General features: G+C 28.3%; 1 long non-coding RNA gene across 1 annotated transcript; it reads right to left on the reverse strand.

The window, feature by feature from the left end:
• Positions 1-2393: 2393 nt before the first annotated feature.
• On the reverse strand, positions 2394-3337 carry LOC149202530 (uncharacterized). Its single transcript, XR_016253536.1, has 3 exons — positions 3063-3337; positions 2704-2754; positions 2394-2617 (listed from the first exon to the last, which is right to left on the reverse strand). It is a non-coding gene; the product is annotated as an uncharacterized LOC149202530 (long non-coding RNA).
• Positions 3338-7155: the final 3818 nt, after the last annotated feature.

Raw genomic sequence — 7155 nt, forward strand, 5'->3', positions numbered from 1 at the left:
TTCAGTAATATTATTATTTTTACATGACATTGTCAACTCCATATTAAATAGTGAATGTAGTTTCAGTAATATTATTATTTTTACATGACAATGTCAACTCCATATTAACCATATTAAATAGTAATTCAGTGAATGAATTACGTACTAAAAAATCAACTATTTCTTTTTCATTCTTCTCATTACTTTATATCCCTATATAGTGTATGATTTAAAATTAAGATTGAAATTGAACTATTTTATTTCTAAACACACATGTAGTTACAGTAATATTATTATTTTTACATGACATTGTCAACTCCATATTAAATAGTGAATGAATTACGTACAAAAAAATCAACTATTTCTTTTTTATTCCTTTAAGTGCTTGATAAATCCCGAGTTAAAATGGATCTATGCCAATTTAGTTTGTGTTAGAAAACGTTAGAAAATATATAATAGATAATCAAGTTTAATATGATTGAGTATGGAAGTAATGAACAATTTCAATTAAAAAGGCATTATTTAATTATAAACTTTGAAAAGAAAATTGAATAACTTATACAAAATCAAAGCCCAATTACAATATTATAAAAACAAAAAAAATGTGTTTATATGAGTAAATCCACTATAAATTAAATATAAATATTATTAAAGTAAAATAATATATGGTATTGTAACACCTCTCTCGCTATGTAAATATGATTATTTGCTTTACTGTGCAAACTTGGTAAAGTCCTAGCAATTGGAAATGGAAGGAACTCACGAAGAAGTTAGATATTTGTTTTATTCTTTTAATTATTTATTTTGGAAAATTGATATACTCAATTATGGAATTATAGTCGAACAAAAGAAAAGAGGAAACCTTTAATTCTTCCAAGTTAGTTGAAAAAATTATATCCTCTTCCCATAGAGATGAAAAGACCTCAGTTTGGGAAAAATCTAAAGGAGAGATCTGAGGCAAGGAGGAGTGAGGAAGGAGTGATGAACCTTAAGCAGGGCATTGCTAAGGTGTTGCATGGGTGTTCTTGAGTTGGTTAAGCCAAAGAAGGAAAGACCTGAGGCTAAGGAGGAGGAGTGAGTAACCTTTAGCAGGACGTTGCTAAGGTGTTTCATGGGTGTTCTTGAGCTGGTTAAGCCAAAGAAGAGGAGAGTGGAACCTTAAGCAAGGTGTTGCATGGGTGTCCTTGAGCTGGTTGGGAGACCATAGAAACCCTGCAAATTGACTTGGGGTCTTGAGGTTCAGGTGACACTGTCTATTATACTACTTGGAAGATAAGAGGCTCAGAGAGGGATTGTCTATTATACTACTTGGAAGATAAGAGGCTCAGAGAGGGATTGGACATAATTGCGAATCTCACTGGTTGGGTGGAGAAGTCTTCAGTTACACATGATTTTTCTTTGCTCTAATATCCAATGTTGTGATGATTCTTTGTGAAAAATAAAATAAGTGTTCGGTGGAGCTATACCAAGAGGAGTCCCGGCTCTCTATTAAGGGAATTAAAAGAAAAGAAATCAAATATTCTGTTTAAATTTCCATAGTGATAGTAAGTCGATATTATGTGAATTTCTATAGTAATAATTCTAATTTGGAGCCAATACATAAGGTAAGAACTTGTAATTTGGAACCAATACATAAGATAAGAACTTATAGGTTCTCGGTTAATACTAACAAAAGGTCTAACTTGGGGTGGTTAGAAGAAACCCTTATTGAAGTTAACAGTGAAATGATAAAGGTGGAAAATTGGAGCCAGCGGTTCCTAAATCTTTCTGGAAGGGTTACTGATAAATAGTAGTAAATCGCAACAGGGGTATTAACAATCTAGCAACGAGTTTATCCCATACTGGAGCCAGAGGCTCGTGGGGGTATTAACAATCTAGCAACGAGTTTATCCCATACTGGAGCCAGAGGCTCGTTCTGGGAACAGTCTCGTGCTACATCAAAACACATTGTATTAAGTATTGCAAATGAAAACTATTCAGCAAAAATGACAAACCGAACGAAATACAAGAAATTAGCAAGATATAATGCTATTCATCACATAAATTAGTTCTTACAATAAAGAACAAATTCTGTCAAATTCATTAATCCAAACTCGTCTGTGCACAGCAACAAAGGAAGAAAATCAAACAGTAAGCAAATATCTGATAGTTTCCCCATAGGGAACTTATATATATAGTCTGTGTGAAATTAAGATACCTCCATGAGAAAACTGAATCATAAATAAACTACATGTGCCTTTAAAAGTTTTGAAGAGTCGAATTCAGTATATCAAAGACAAAACCCCAACATAAAGCACCTTGGTAAAACATTTGAAGTTCGACCGAGTTGCATGCAACTCAACCATCAAACTCTTACGTATCTAGTGCCAATCAAGCCCAAATTTATACATCAAACACAATGAAACCCCATGGGCTCAACGATTTTCAATTATTGAACAACCCTAACTAGACCCAGATAATATAATGAATGACAACAACTGTCGGTAGTTGCATAAATCAAATTCTATGAATTTCATGACAGAGATGCGGGTTAATACAGGAGAAGCACCTGGGGTAGACATAAGAAAACGAATGAGGACCGGAATTCTGAAACAATCCTCAGGGCAACAGTAGGAAAACATCAACGTAACCCTCATACCTGGGAGAGAATTTAATGTATGTGAGACAACTTCTTTAAGAAAGAGAGCAAGCAAATTAGCGGTAAAAAGGAACGAAAACCTTAACCATGAACAATACATGTTCGATAAAGGGCGTTAACGAGTCGGATCGAACAACCTGCATGGAGAAAACTCAAACACTTAAACCCTACTCGGAAACCAGAATATGATGGGCTGAAACTTAGACCGGAAAGTAAATAAAAATGTCAGCTGTGTGAATGTTTGGCCGCTGAATCACAAGAGCAATGAGCCCTCCTCTAGCAGACTGCCTCTGTGCGTCACGAACCAGAGTTAGAAATTACCTAATTTTTATGTTACAATTTCTAAGAAATGCTCTGTTATGATAGTGACAACCATTAAAATTAATGTCGAGGATGCAAAGAGTACCACAGTGCCAGAGATGGTGCAGAGTTTGGAAACCCTAACCTCTCTAGTGTTCGAAGGCGGAGCAACAAGAAGAAGGCGGTGGAATGACAATGCGAGTGGAGAGCCGAAGGACTGGGTGGTTACCCTAAACCGTTCTTACAGAATGTGCAGTGTCCGATCCTTTCCCAAGTTCATCGACGGTCGCACTGGAGGCCATGTGTGCCGTGGGCGGAGAAGTTGAGTCAATTGTCACCATTAACCTCTTGGAGTACAGTGATGTGAACAACATTAAAACGTAACGTATATCCATTCAATAGTTCTCACACCATTATGCCCGACTTTCATTTCACATGCCACTTATGTTATTAATTAATGCCAAAGATTACAAGTTATATATTTATATGCTATGTTATATTTTGTTTGAACCTGAAGTTTGACATGTGCACTCACAAGGAGTATAATAATTTTTTATTTATTTTATCTGTTAAGAGGCAATGGGTGTTAAAGATATATATTTATTTTAATTTTTATCCATCATATAATATCAATAGCTAATATATGTGGGATGATAGGAATATTTTATCTCTTAAGAGGCAATGCGGGTTACAGATTTATATTTACTTTAATTTTTATCAATCATATAATATCAATAGTGTGAGACTAATATATATTATTATTATATTTATATTTTATATCTATTATATATATTATATTAATATTAATATTAATGCATATATTAATATTAATATTAATATTAATGCATATATGTTGTTAATTATTTTTAGAAAATTATAATTTTAAATGAGGAAAAAATAATTAAAATAATTTTTTTCTTCATAGTTATATGTTATTGAATTGAGACTTTTGTGATCCATATCAATTTTTTGAAGAATCTTCTGCGAAAATCACATAGAAAAACTTTTGTCGAACCATCCAGTGTGGTTCATCATCAGGACAAGTTGAATGAGCACATCTCATTTAGCACATTAAATAGATAGGGCAGAGAATCCCATGAGTCAACGGCTAAAAGACAACAACTAGAATTGACTGGATAACAGCTAGTTTGACTATGATAAAGGGAAAATATTATTAATATATATAATTTTTTTTAATAGGAAGTTTTTGGTTATTAAAATTAAAATGTAAGTGGACAATAATAAGTAAATCTAAAAATAAATAATTGCAAGTATATTGATAAATATTAGTTAAAATGAATTAAATTAAAAATTATATAAAATAAATTAATTTCAAAATTATTAGTTAGTTATAAACGCCAAAAATAGAGTAATAATTAATTATATTTATTAAATATATACTTTAATAAATATTTGCTAAAGAATTAAAAAGAAAAACATTAGAATATTGAAAATTAATTTAAGGAACCAAAAATAGTATATAAATTAGATTTATTTTTAAATTATTTTTTGTAAATTAAAATAAAATTAACAGATAAAGAATTTACACAAGAAATAAATAAATAAATAAAATAAATACATAATTACAAATAATAATTTAACTAATTTAAAATTAATATTAGTAAATATATTATAATTAAATCAAGTTTAAAAGACACAAAGTTTAAAAATAAATAATAATAATAATAATAATAATAATAATAAATAATAATAATAATAAAGAATAAATAAATAGATAAAGTTTAAAAATAAATAAATAAAATAAATTTTTATTTATTTTTAATTTGATTTTTTTTACTTTTTCCAATTTAAGATCACAAGTTTTAAGGATAAAAATCATTGAAAAAGGTTTTTCTATTTTTAGGTTTTTCTATTTTTATTTCAAAGTTTTAAGGAGAAAGAATCATTGAATTATTTTTTTTCATTTTTCTATTAGCAACTAATTTTTTGTATTTTATTTTTGTTTTTTCTATTATTTCTATTTCATGAATTATAATTTTTCATCCATAATTTCAATTTAAGATACAAAATTTGAAAGAAAAAAAATAATTAAAAAAAAACTTTTCCAAAATATATATATTTTTAATTTTGTTACTTTTTAATTTGATTTATTTTTAAAAAAATATTCTTTGTTTTTTTCTCCTCCTATTTCCATTTCCAATTCCACTTTTTTTCCTTATTAACTTTTAATTGACTTATTTTTTTCCTTTCACTTTTCTATAATTTTCTTTCCCAAGAAAGAACTATACAATAAAACTTTCTATAATTTTATTTTCCTAGAAACAACAACTATACAATTAAGCTTCCATTTCAATGAATATATTCAAATTAGTAAAAAACAATTCTAAAAAAAAAATTAATAAAATTACTATACAATAAAACTTCCATTTCTATAATTTTCTTTCCCTAAAAACAACAACTATACAATAAAATACTTCCATTTTTATAATTTTCTTTCCTTAAAACTACTACACAATAAAACTTTCATTTCAATAAATATATTCAAAATAGTAAAAAACCATTCTAGAAAAAAAATTGATAATATTAAAACAAAAATTTTAAGTAATTTTCTCTAGTTATCTTATATATACACATCTAATTCTTCATTTGATTCAAATCTTAAAGACTTCTTGTTATTATGACCCACAAGCAAATATCAAAAATTTGAAAAATGAGAATGTGTGAAGTTAATGTTAGTCATATAATTCATGGGATTATTGTGTTATTATTATTCAACCTAGTTGTGATAGCTGTTACAATTAATACAAGTAAGATTAATTAAAGAAATATGTAACATAAAAATATTTAATATATTCATTTATTATTTGTATTAGTAAGGATTTTGTTGTGTCTTGATGTCATTATTTATATTTCAGGTGAAATGTCACTTCATCCACCGTTCAAAAGCGATTGTCAAGTAAAAACTTCATGCGACAAGTGTCCTAAGTGTACAAGATGTGTGACAAATGAGTCCGACGTCACATTGTGTTGCAGAACTCAACCTCAAGGGACTCACTTTCAACGAGCTCATCTTTTTTAATATTATATGAGCTACTCACTTTCAACGAGCTTACTTTTTTTAATATTATATGAGCTGCTGTTATGTATTGGGCATTATTTAAATATGAGCTCACTTTTTTAAATATTATATGAGCTGTTGTAATGTATTGGGCATTCATAGAAATATGAGCTTACTTTTTTAAATATTATATGAGTTGCTGGTATGTATTGGGTATTAATATAAATAATTTTTTTATGTATTGGGTATTAATATAAATAATTTTTTTATGGTCACTTCAAATATAGTATATGTTTGGAAGATTTTAAAAATATTATTTTTAATTAAATGGAAAATTGTTTATTTGGGGCTGTACCTAAAGATGCTTTCTATGTGAAATAAAAATAAAATTAGATGTCTCTCAAATTGTCCAATTAAAAAAGGTTTGAAGTTCGATAGACTTGATCTTCTGGACTATTCATAGATTAGAATCAAAATAAATCTAATTAATTTATAGAAAAATTATCATACAAATTTTTATTTGAATATTTTTTTATAAATTTATTATTTTATATAAAGTATTACGCGCTGTCATCTCTTACCTATACATATATTAACTGACACATATATATTTAATTTTTTAATGACATATATTAGTCAACGCATATATTTTTTAATTTTTTCAATGACAATCTCTGTTTTCTATACTGATCAATAAAAAATAAAATAATTAATGTAACTGTAAACCAAACCATGTAAATAACGATTACTCTTTTATATCATATAAAATATTATGATGTAACATACCCACTAATCTTTTATTATTATTTACCATGGTTATAATTATGAATCACACCACCAGGACTATTAACCTCTTTTTATATTCCCTTCGTTTTGTTTTTCCTTACTATAAGGTTATGTAATGTTATAACCATAACCTAATTTAATTCCCTGTCTCATATTATCGTATTCAACTCATTCTAAGTCATATTGCAAAGATAATAGCCCATGCTACCTTGTTACTTGCTTTGGTTCATATATGGTGCATTTTCTTTTGTTTTATACCGCAGAGATACATATATACATAACCGTGAAATTTATTCGAGCCACTTGAGTTTTACAAATAATCGACTGTGATTTTGTCTTGGAATTCATCCACCTGGGAGACGAGACACATTTAGATCGACGGTGAAACTGAACCAGGGTTACGTCTACGGTGGATAGGGGAGGAGGTGGTTAG

The sequence above is a fragment of the Pinus tabuliformis genome, chromosome 2_1 (assembly GCF_031772625.1).
Source record: "Pinus tabuliformis cultivar Carrire ecotype Pingquan chromosome 2_1, CPIR1, whole genome shotgun sequence".
Classification (NCBI taxonomy): domain Eukaryota; kingdom Viridiplantae; phylum Streptophyta; class Pinopsida; order Pinales; family Pinaceae; genus Pinus; species Pinus tabuliformis.